This window comes from Phoxinus phoxinus (assembly GCF_949152265.1).
Source record: "Phoxinus phoxinus genome assembly, chromosome: 10".
Taxonomy (NCBI): Eukaryota; Metazoa; Chordata; class Actinopteri; order Cypriniformes; family Leuciscidae; genus Phoxinus; species Phoxinus phoxinus.
This window is the reverse complement of record NC_136885.1, coordinates 8,695,929-8,708,722: the sequence shown is the minus strand read 5'-3', so window position 1 is coordinate 8,708,722 and position 12,794 is coordinate 8,695,929. Positions and strand designations below refer to the sequence as shown.

General features: G+C 40.9%; 1 long non-coding RNA gene across 1 annotated transcript in view; it reads left to right on the top strand.

Moving 5' to 3' along the window:
- Window positions 1–12,794, top strand: part of LOC307005066 — a 141,892-nt gene that overhangs the window by 55,827 nt on the left and 73,271 nt on the right. Inside the window, exon 3 of the long non-coding RNA XR_013799212.1 lies at window positions 7,492–7,637. This is a non-coding gene — a long non-coding RNA (uncharacterized lncRNA). The remainder of the gene's footprint in view (window positions 1–7,491; window positions 7,638–12,794) is intronic.

Below are 12,794 nucleotides of genomic sequence, written 5' to 3'. Positions count from 1 at the left end.
TTATATGTAGGTTTAACAGCAGCCATATCACCTTGTAACCCAAGACTGGTTGCCCACTGAAGCTGAGCCTGGTTAGTACTTGGATGGGAGACCTCCTGAGAAAACCAGGTTGCTGCTGGAAGAGGTGTTAGTGAGGCCAGCAGGGGGCGCTCACCCTGTGGTCTGTGCGGGTCCTAACGCCCCAGTGTAGTGACGGGGACACTATACTGACAAAGAGCGGCGTCCTTCTGATAAGACGTTAAACCGAGGTCCTGACTCTCTGTGGTCACTAAAAATCCCAGGATGTCTTTCGAAAGAGTAGGGGTGTAACCCCGGCATCCTTGCCAAATTTGCCCAGTGGCCTCTGTCCATCATGGCCTCCTAATCATCCTCCTATATATACTAATTGGCTTCATCACTCTGTCTCCTCTCCACCAGTAAGCTGGTGTGTGGTGGGCGTTCTGGCGCAATATGGCTGCCGTCGCATCATCCAGGTGGATGCTGCACATTGGTGGTGGTTGAGGAGATTCCCCCCTTCTATGTAAAGCGCTTTGAGTGTCCAGAAAGGCGCTATATAAGTGTAATGAATTATTATTATTATTATTAACATACAGGTACAGCCATAAAAAAGTATGCTCACATTTTAAAAACATATACTGCAAGTAAGATGCATTTCATTATGCATATCTGGAGACTCCAGGTGGAGATCCTCTGGTTAGGACTCACTCCAGCTCCTTTGTGTCCTGTCTGTGAAGGACACATGATCCAGACAGTTCACAGTCACCTAAGGATTCACTGTTTTTATGTTTGACCCTGTCTGTGGTCTTGTGGTCTGGGTAGCTTATATGTGTGTAATGCAAGTAACATAATCATCTTTTCTCTGAACAACAATAAAACCTTTAGTAGGTCAGACTAATGATTGTACAAATAATGTTTTAAAATGAAACGCAAGACGGGTAGGAGGTAATTCTTTAGAAGATTTACCAAGAAAGCAAACCTGGCTGCTCCTTGAGTCTTTCACATTGATTGTTCTTCTGTGAGGTTGAAGAGGTGAGGACTTCAAAGAGAGCTGGCCATTTTAGACATTTAGAAATCTAGTAAGTGCATGATTAAAACAGCAGCAAACACCTCGAGGGACTGTCCAAACCCTCCCAGAGCTCTGTGTGATAACATCAGCAAACAGGCCCATATTACTTGCAGGCTCATAAAGTCGAACCGCCACTCCCTGCTGGTTTGCCAGGGCCTAATTGTAATGTAATAACCCTCTTCGGTGTCTGACCTTGCTGTGGAAACCTCCTGGGTCTACAGCTCAGGGCTAGACTCTTCAACAGGCTTGGGGTGGACTCAAGTCTTGGGAACGTTTTGTAACTGAAGTTTTAATAGCTCATATGGGTGTTTTAAATGCCTTGTTTAGAGATGTAGATTGCTGGGTGTTGTCTTGTGATTCTGAGGGTAGGCAGATATGAGCAAGGGTGGATGATGCCGCGAGAAGAGACTGACAAGTACATTTAGACATTCTGCAGACACTTGCATCTCAAATGTTTTACAAATGAGGAACGTCACAGTTTATCACACAAAATCAACAACACTCAAGTTTAAAGAGAAAGCTGGGGCAGTACATAAGCTACAGCAGAAGTGAAAGTGCAGAAAAGTACGAGAGAAAATAGAGAAGATGCAGAGAGGATAGGCGGTAATCTGCAAAAAGGGAAACACGAACAACCCCTGTGATGCAGAAGCTGCTATTTGTGTTTGGGTGTTGCTGTCTTGGTTTTATTTACACATCTCACTTTAATCTAGTACAGCATTTTCTTCCCAGCATGCCTTGCAGACTTAGAATCTTATTGATTTGAAGTATTATTGATTTGACTGCACTGTCACTATTGGATGCGAACTGGACTGAGCTGGATGATGACATCACTGTTTTCTGCAGAGCTGCTTATAGCTGAATTGAACTCATTCCATAATTCATGAATTTGCAAAGTCCTTGAACCAAACTGAATCAAAACTATACTGACTTCAACTGAATAATGACTCTATTGTCTTTTTAGAGCTGCTTTACAGCACAATAATAAACAGAGTATATGCTCAGATGGGTGACAAATGAAAAGAAAAACCAACACAACGTGTCTTAGTAAGGGGTAAGTTCACAATTTAAGTCCCTGGTGCTCTACTGGAGACATGGACCACCAATCTTCCAAAAGATATTCCCTCATTTGGTGTTTGATGATAGTGGTGCAGAATGTAGCTCCAAAATCTCCCATAGGTGTCTTTGATCTTATGATCCTTTCTCAAATGTGTGTACGTGTGATTCAGAGAATGAACGTACGCACAAAAACGTGCATGCCGTTTATGCCAGAAGTGAAATTTATAAATTGCAAATGATCTTGAAATTGTGCTCAGCTGAATGGTTTCACATCTCCGCCTTTTAAATGCCACATAATTGATGTCATTAACATATAAAAGAGCACCCGTCAGCGTCCAAATCCTTTACTTGAATGGCGAGCGGCAAGAATTGCTTATATTTCCAAATACATGCAGTTCTCCGACTCTCTGCCACAAAGAAAAGTGCTTACATCTGCTTTGACACTTTTTCATGTCAAAGACCGTTTTTATAAATATGAACGTTGGCCTGGGTTTTAGCGTACGCACACTCTACTTCAAATCTCTGCATACACACGTTTGATAAATGAGGCCCCTGGTGATTGCAAATTACATCATATGATTGAAATCATCAAACTTTTGATTGACCCCCCAATTTGTCACCTGTCTGAATTTTAAAGTCCTTGTAACGTCAAAATTAAGTATGTGTTCTGAGTTTGTCCCACCACAGAAAAATGTGTTATTAGCCACCCAGCCAAATTTGAATGATAAAAAAAGCCGGCAAGTACATAAATTAAGCTATCAAAATAAAAAACTAGCAGTATTCTCTGCTCTCAAACGCTGGGGGCGTGTCCGTTGGCTCCGCTGAAACTTACACTCATTGGTGGGCACGCACTGCCGATGATGGCACAGTTGTCAGTGCGTCATCAAGTAGGGGCGTGTCCAGGAGCTCAGGGGCTCCAGTGTGTCATCGAGCCCCCGTTTTAGCCGCGCCAAAAACTGTTTAAAGGTCTAACTCCACAATTCAGTACTTTACATTTCACAGTCTTTGTAATATGTTTTCGCAATACATTTCTAACATTTATAATGTGTTTAGAATTTTTTTTAAGAATTGCCTTTACAGGGACTTTAAATGCTTTATTTAAATGTTACATATTTAATCAATACTATATAAGCAGCTGTGCTACATTGTACACCCCTTCAGCCGTGACTATTTTTACAATATAGCATAGCCTCCAAAGCCTATTATGAGTAGTTGTAGATTGAGAAGTTATAGTAAGTGTTTTTGAACTGACTCATGACTGTACAACATGATTAATTGCTGTGTGCATAACATCCAGTTTGATTACTAGCTTCACCTTTGAGGAACAATACACAGAGTAGCTGTCTTTGTGCAGTGAGGAGGTCAGTCCTCCGAGCACGCCACCGTTATTGAGGTCTAAAGCTATTTATTTAATTCACTCTGGTTCATTCTGTGGACATGTGCAAAAAGTCTCTCTCTCTCTCTCTCTCTCTCTCTCTCTCTCTCTCTCTCTCTCTCTCTCTCTCTCTCTCTAAAAAAGGGAAAAAGAAAGGGAGAAAAAAACATTGGGAGAAACCAGGCTCAGTCAGGGGACGGGTTTTCCTCTGGCCTTATTGAACGAACAGGTGTGAAATTGATCGGGATACGTCACACAGGCATTAGGTAGGATGGAAGAGTTGTAGTCTGTCCAGCAGGCTGAAACATGAAGATAGAGCTACCGTTGAGCCACTAACGGCAAGTCCTCGAGTCCTGACATGCAGATTCTAACCCACTTTGTTCTATCTAGACGATGCTCTTATTTTTAAAGATCAGACACATTATTTACATAATTGCAAGTTTCCAGCAGGGTCGACACCACACATTCTTTGGTCACTCTGATTCATGTTACTGAGCCGTTTGCTAACCCCCAGAGACCGCCATCTCTGCACTATTGTTTGCATGACTGCTCTCAGAATAACAACGGTATTGCCATTAAAGAAGTGCTCCTGTAGGGTAACCACAGGGGAGATTAAGCAAAAGAGTTAAACGATTGGATATTTAGCATAATACCATTGGGATCGACAATGGTCCGTGCCTAGGTGACGACCTCTGACCTCCCTTTTCAGGAACCAAACGTTTTGTAGCCAACAGGGTCAAGAGGTTGCTGCCATTGCCATAGCTAGCAGGAAAGGACACGGTAGATGGTGTTTACCGATATCATTTTATAGAGGGCCCGCATCTCTCTAATTAAATCCGGAGTAGGGCTAAGTGTGCTAGCGGTTGAGACATCATGGCCCTCTCATGCAGTTAGCGCGTGTCGCTCTGTCCGGCTCCTTCATCAGCCGTGAAATCTACTTTCACTCACGTCTCGACATGCACACTGTGTTTATAGGTGCAGAGCTTTACAGAAATCAAACAAGTTTGTAAGGTAAGACCGTCAATGCAAATGAAGGTGCAATTACTGTGCTCTATGTAACGTGGCTTTAATTTGATCATAACCATAGAAGTACTTCTAAAAGGACTAAAAATAGCCGGGTGAAATATGACTCTTGTCTGTACACCAAGTGTGTGTGTGCGTGGGTAATGGTAGAGAGTTCTTGTTGTGACTTGTGTCTTTGCTCTAATGGTTGCATGAATCTGTTCCACACCTGTTCTGGTATTTTGCTGTTATATCTTCACAAGCAGACCTTATCATACCATACCATATTCCATCAAACATATTCTCAAACACTTCACAAAAGTGATGTCACTGATCAGATATTACTATTTCCTTACTGATTATTAACAAGCTAAACGAAACGTATCAAACATCCAAACTTCTATGAAACAAATGTGCATTACTTCTGTTTGGGGTCTCAGAGTCTCCAGGTAGCCTACAGTATAAAAACATATTCAATCCAATAGAAATGTTCGGCACAACATTTCTGTCCAATTTTCACATGCACATTTGTCTGTCCAGATAAATTCATTAATAAAAATAGCAGATGGATTGAATAAAAAAGCAGTTTCACTCTCTGACAGTAGGTGGTGTTTATAGAAAAGCAGAAATACAGTGTGTGCTATGGTACTTAAAGCAGGGTATTGGACAATTTTCTGTTTCTAACCCGCTTGTCACAAAAAAGGAAAGATGTTGTATTTAACAAAGTTCGGGATGAGCACGATCAGATAATCTAACCAATCAGCACGAGAGGAGGCATTTATATAGATCTGACTTACCTCAGTTCCACAACAGTTTTCCAGCATCCCTCCTCCAACACAACTCCTCACTCTCCATTATTTCTATCCCAGACAGGGATGTGTGTGTGTGTGTGTGTGTGTCTCCCCATGCCAAATAGGCATATTCCATACTCTATCTGATTAAATGCAAGTGTGTGATAGTCAAACAGAAAGTCAAACTGCATTTATATGTTTTCAAATAAGCTTTCAGATTTGTAATTCTGTTGTTAAATATATTGTCATAAATGACTGTTGTGTTGTTCTAAAATTCCCCTACCACTCATCGTCTGTGAAGTGGAGCAGAACTACGTCCCATCAGTCCTCACTTCAGACTCTCATCCACAGACACTTTGTTTTAGACGTGGGAATGGCATGTTTTTACTGCTTGATAAATATAACAGCACAGCACAACGGTTCATGTGCTCGTCGTCTCCTAATCAGGAATGAAATAGATAAATATTAAGTCTTTAAAACAAAGAAAAGAAGCAATGTAGCAACTGCATATTCTTTCAGTACAAGCATGCCAAAAAACTCTGATTAGAAGCTTGTGACATATAAATGCTCAATCACTTTATTTTGTGTTCATGTTAACACTACGGGTGGATTCATCAATCAGAATGAATTCCTTATCGTGTGTGTATAAACATAACCACTGACTGAGCGTGTGCAGACCACACTGAGTGACCATGTTACAGGATTCACTCCTGTTGATAGATAGATAGATAGATAGATAGATAGATAGATAGATAGATAGATAGATAGATAGATAGATAGATAGATAGATAGATAGATACATTTTTATTTGTCCTCGAGAGGAAATTTGTTTCCACTAGATGCGTACATAATACAAACACTGAAACACACATAGCATATTAAGGACTAGACATATATATAAAAAAATAATAATAATAATAATAAATACAAAAAACAAGAGAGCATACCTGACGTATCACTGGCCGATTTCCTATGTATTTAGAGCTTGTATAGATACAGGAACAAAACTCTTACTCTTATCTGCATCCATTCCTCTGGGAACTGGCTTTATCTCTGCGTTGTCCTCTTTAGATTTCATGTGTTGGGGAGATGTTCTTCCTTCACCTCAGAGACAGCAACACATTAGCAAACGTTAAGTTCAGAGTTTGTGATCAAACTCCTTTTACTGTCTTAATGCATCTTGCTCCACTTGAGTTGTGAACGTTTTCTGTTAACTTTTAAGACATGAGGAAGTGTTTGTTTACAGTGTGCTGAACTGTTTTTTATCAGCATTCTGATACTACTAACACACGCTAGCCACACTCTCACCCATATATACATATAAACACACACTGAAACACAATAGACTGATCGACATGAGGGACCCTGAATCCTGCACCCCACCGCCTCTTGCTGAATCAGCTCAAGCAAAAGTAGGTCACCAACACACGCATATTGTCAGGAGCGCTGGGAGAAATAAACAGCTATATCAGATGTGAATTTGGTTCAAATTCGATTAAAGCGGAGGAAACATGTGCCCCAGGATCCCTCTACACAACAGAAATGATCAAATCAGGCTATTCTCACAGCGCTAATGACTGCACATTAACATGGCAGAGGTCGGTGTGAGTGATTATGCATTTTCATAAACAGTTGCAGAAGCTGCTCATGACCTCTGACCCCTACCGTTCACATAAAACAGTGTTATGTGCAGTTCATGATCGTACGCGGTGATTCATGTATGTTAATATGCTAGACTGATTTAATAGGTCTGTAGTGGGTGAATTTGAAATTAGGTCTTTTCAGGGCATTTTTCTAATGCTCATTCGCTCTCTGTTTATGCTAATACAAGTTAATCACAGCTAATTGCTGCCAGATGATGATTTAATCCCTTTTTCATAAATAAAAAATGCAAAAGAAAAAGAAAAGAAAAAACATCAACAACACCAGGGAAGAAAAAAAAGCAACAAACGAAAGTAAAACTAAAATAAATGATTTACAGAAAAAGCAGGCCTGAAAGCCATTTGTTGGAGCTCATCACATGAGGTGTGTGCCAATGAATAATAAATGCTTCGTTGACTTGTGTCTGTGGACTAGACGGCAGCTCATGAATTATGGATTGTTATTCTTGGCTAAGCATTCAAACGGGACGCGATGATGGCAAAGTGGCACTAACAGCACATTTCTGTTTACATTTTTTTCTCTCTCTCTCTCTTTCTCAGTGTTTGATCTGCGGAACTCGTCACTCTTTCTCTTGAGGAGGATTCATTAGCCGCATATGCGCATGGCGTTAGTCAACGGACTCCTACATCAGCACTTTGACAGCCGGGAATTGCGGAAATATGACGGAAAAGGAGTCAAGGATGATGTAAGAGATGGTTGTGTTGTGTAGTGATGATGTGTCACACTGTTACTTACATGAGCGATGTAAATTATTTATCACAAGGAGAAAAATAATCTTACATTTAAATAACGCAAAAAAAAAGCTTGTTGGTGCTCTTTGGCTCAGTTATGTCACTTCTGCATTGTTGTTTATCTCTGTTGCATCTGCAGTTTTACTTCAAATCCAAACCAGTGGAGATTTGAAAAGACGCACAATAAATAAAGTGTATGCAGTCAGAGAGTCAAACAGAGAGAGGCTGTGGTTGTGTTCTCCACCCTTTGACATTGGGCCATCGAGCCGTAACTCCCTGAATCTCTCTTCCAGAACAGGGAGTGTCTACATCTGATCTCATCACAGTTTGTGGCTGCAATTAAAGGCAGCTAATCTGAGCTCAGTGTGCATGTGCTGAGGACGTGACAGACGCTCAGAGTCCTACACTGTGCAGTAGTTGGCGCCACAATGTTAGGTTATGGGTGGTTGCCAAGGCGTTGCTATGGTGTTCTGAGTGGCTTCTAGGGTGTTCTGAGTCTCTGTGATATCAGGTCCCTTCTTCCAATGGGATTTTTGCAGCTGTATTCTGGTCCAAAATTGGTGTTTGATCACTTAGTAGTAGCAGCAAACTCTCCTCAACAACATGAATAATATTAGGAATCATCATGAAAGCACAAACACTGCAGGATGACGCACACACTTATTTTGAGCAGTAATAAGTGATGCTTCCCTGATTAAACACCTCTAAATGTCATCTTAAGTCTTGAATTGCATGCATTAGATGGAAGTTACATGCACATTTCTGTTCTTGTGAATGTGTGTCACATTTCCCTGTCAGTCTTGTTTTGAGAAATGTAACAGTAAATGGATTGGAATTTCTGACCTATTGAAACTGTAGGCGTATTCAATTCAATTCAATTCAAGTTTATTTGTATAGCGCTTTTCACAATACACATTGTTTCAAAGCAGCTTTACAGAAAATGCATTTCAAAAATATACACACAAAATACAGTTAGTTAATCATGAAATTTAGGGCATAACATATCGCCGGCGTTGGGTCGTCTCTTCACAGGCGTTGGGTCGTCTCTTCACAGGCGTCGAGTCGTCTCATCACAGGCGTTGGGTTATCTGAAGTCTCCATGAGAGGCTGGATACATAACTGGAGCTGACGAACTCTATTTGAGTTATCTCGGGACAGGCGTCCCGAGATAACAACAAAAAAGGCAGATGGGAAATAATTAGCGTAGCTGCTGTTCATAATATGAATGCATTTGATCTGATTTAACAGTAGTATAAAAGGTATGAGATGCATTATGTGAATGCTTGGCTAAAGAGATGCGTCTTTAATCTAGTTTTAAACTGGGAGAGCGAGTCTGAGCCTCGGACAATATCAGGAAGGCTATTCCAGAGTTTAGGAGCTAGATGTGAAAACGCCCTCCCTCCTTTAGTGGACTTAGTTATCCTAGGTACGACCAGAAGCCTCGAATTTAGCGATCTTAAAGAGCGCGATGGAATATATGGCGATAGAAGATCTCTTAAATACACAGGAGCTAAACCATTTAGGGCTTTATATGTCAGTAACAATACTTTGTAATTGATACGGAACTTAATAGGTAACCAGTGTAGAGATGATAAAATTGGTGTTATATGATCATATTTTCTTGACTTAGTAAGAACTCTAGCGGCTGCATTTTGGACTAACTGTAGCTTGTTTACGGAGGATGCAGGACAACCAGCTAATAAAGCATTACAGTAATCTAGTCTCGAGGTCATGAATGCATGAACTAACTTTTCTGCATCAGAAACTGATAGCATATTACGTAGCTTAGCAATGTTTCTAAGGTGGAAAAAGGCTGTTCTTGTGACATTTGAAATATGATTTTCAAAAGACAAGTTGCGGTCTAGTTTAACACCCAGGTCTTTTACTGTAGAGGATAAAGTAACAGGACGTCCATCTAGATTAAGGTTGTATTGTAAGAGGTTTTGTGGGCAGTTTTTTGGACCAATCAGTAATACCTCCGTTTTATCTGAATTTAATAGAAGAAAATTACACGTCATCCAATATTTTATATCTTTAACACACTCTGTCATTTTAGATAATTTAGTGTTATCATCTGGTCTAGATGAAATATATAATTGAGTGTCATCGGCATAACAGTGGAAACTTATTCCATGTTTTCTTATAATATTACCAAGTGGCAGCATATAAATTGAGAATAGCAGGGGGCCTAATACAGATCCCTGCGGCACTCCATAATTTACTGACGTTATCTTTGATTTTTCCCCATTTAAATGGACAAAATGGTAACGGTCTGATAGGTACGATCTAAACCAGCTTAATGCCTGTCCCTGAACACCAGTGTAATTTTGAAGTCGATCTAAGAGTATTTTATGATCTATAGTGTCAAACGCAGCACTAAGATCGAGTAAAACTAGTATTGAGATACAGCCTTGGTCAGAAGCTAAAAGTAAATCATTTGTAATTTTAACCAGCGCAGTTTCTGTGCTATGATGTGGCCTGAATCCAGACTGAAACTTTTCATAGATATCGTTTTCTTGCAAGAAAGAGCTCAGTTGAGCGGACACAACTTTTTCTAGTATTTTAGACATAAATGGAAGATTTGAAATGGGTCTGTAATTTGCTAGGTTATTTGGATCTAATTGTGGTTTTTTAATAAGAGGTTTTATAACTGCCAGCTTGAATGTTTTTGGAACATGTCCTAAAGATAGAGACGAGTTAATAATATTGAGAAGAGGCTCTTCCACTACAGGTAACACTTCTTTCAGTAGTTTAGTGGGTATTGGATCTAATAAACATGTTGTTGGTTTAGATGCAGTGATAAGTTTATTTAGCTCTTCCTGTCCTATAGTTGTAAAGCGCTGTAGTTGTTCTTGAGGGGCGATAATTGAGGCTGAATCATAAGACGCTGTCAAAGATTGTACATTTACAATTGTGTTTCTGATGCTTTCTATTTTCTCAGTGAAGAAATTCATGAAATCATTACTATTAAAATGTAACGGAATATTTTGTTCAGGTGATGTCTGTTTATTTGTTAATCTAGCCACAGTGTTAAATAAAAACCTTGGATTGTTTTTGTTATTTTCTATTAGTTTGCGGAGATGCTCAGCCCTGGCTGCTTTTAGAGCCTTTTTATAACGTGACATACTGTCTTTCCACGCGATTCTAAAGACCTCTAAATTAGTTTGTTTCCATTTGCGCTCTAAGTTACGAGTTTCTCTCTTGATAACATGCGTAGCACTGTTGTACCATGGTGCTTTAGTTTTCTCTCTAACCTTTTTTAATCTAATTGGTGCAACAGTTTCTAATGTACTAGAGAAAATGGTGCTCATACTGCTAGTCATTTCCTCTAGTTCCTCTGTTTGTTTGGGTTCACTGAGGAGCGGAGATAGATCAGGTAAGCTATTCAAGAATCTATCTATAGTAGTTGGAAGGATTGTTCTGCCTGGTCGATAACGCGGCGCAACATGACACATTTCAGCCGTACGTAGTATGCAAGTTACCATGTAATGATCAGTGACATCATCACTTTGCGGTATAATATCTATATCGGTTGGATCGGTTCCATATGATATAATTAAATCTAGAGTATGATTAAGACGATGAGTGGGACCACTAACGTTTTGCTTGACCCCAAAGGAGTTTAATAAATCTGTAAACGCAGCTCCTAACGCATCATTTGTGTTATCAACGTGTATGTTGAAATCTCCAACAATTATTGCCTTATCGACATTGACCAATAGATCTGAGAGAAAATCTGCAAACTCTTTTAGGAAATCAGCGTAAGGCCCTGGCGGTCTATATACGGTAGCCAAGGCTAGAGATAATAAGGATTTCTTTCTTACATCTAGGAGCGTAACATTTAGAACAAGTACTTCAAACGAATTAAACCTGTGGCCTGTTTTCTGAGTAACATTAAGAATATCTCTATAGATTGTTGCAACACCGCCGCCACGACCAATCAGACGGGGCTCATGCTTATAACCGTATCCTGGTGGAGTGGACTCATTAAGACCGAAATAATCATTTGGTTTAAGCCAGGTTTCAGTAAGGCAGAGTACATCGAAGCTATTATCAGTGACCATTTCATTTACAATAACCGCCTTAGGTGTAAGCGATCTAATGTTTAGAAGACCTAGCTTTAGAAATTGTTTTTGTTCACTAATATTGAGATTTTCTGGTTTAATCACAATTCGATTTTTCTTAGATCCTACAGTAGATTTATTGTTTGGCCTCACTAAACGAGGAATAGACACAGTTTCTATATAGTGTTCTACACTGGTACTTATATCAATTAATTTGGGACAGCAAAGAATGTGATTTGGACTTTGACTTACTAGTCATATGGTGTGTAACGTCTTGGAGATGTTGTCCGACAGAACAGCCGCTCCGATTCTGCTGGGGTGCAGGCCATCAGCACGGTAGAGCCTAGGTCGCTCCCAAAACAGATTCCAATTATTTACAAAGAGCAGTCTCTGTTCATTACACCATGACATCAACCATTCATTTAGTGCAAACAATCTACTGAACCTTTCTTGTCCTTGTCGGTACGTGGGAAGCGGTCCAGACACGACGATCTTTGCTTCAGGCGATGTTCTGCATACCGTCTCGATCAGGCTCCTGTAGTCCCTCTTCAGAACCTCCGTCTGCCGCAGCCTGATGTCGTTCACCCCCGCGTGCAGCACGACAGCTCCGACGCGCTCGTCACCGTTCAGGATCTCGGGGACCTGCGCAGCGACATCGAGAACACGAGCACCAGGAAAGCAGTGAGTGCGCACCATACCTTTACCTGAGGTAGCGCGGACATGCCGGACCATGGAACTGCCGATGATCACAGCGTCGTCGCGTTCCGTCTCGCGAAGAGGGGAGAAGCGGTTCCGGGTGGAGATCTCGAAGACCGGGAGGGGCGGAGAGGTCCTTGCTCTGGTCCTGGCTCGTGTCTTCCGCTGTGGCATCATCCAGGGTCCATGGTGCTGTGTCGGTGCCGGGGTGAATGAGGGCAGGGATGCTCGGGTCCTGTGCAGAGAAATACACGGAGTAGAGGAGGCCGGAGTCGAAAAGTTACTAACCACTGACTTGTGAGCATCGGCGCGTGATGCTTCAAGCGCTGATCGTCGGTCTCGCAGCTCGGC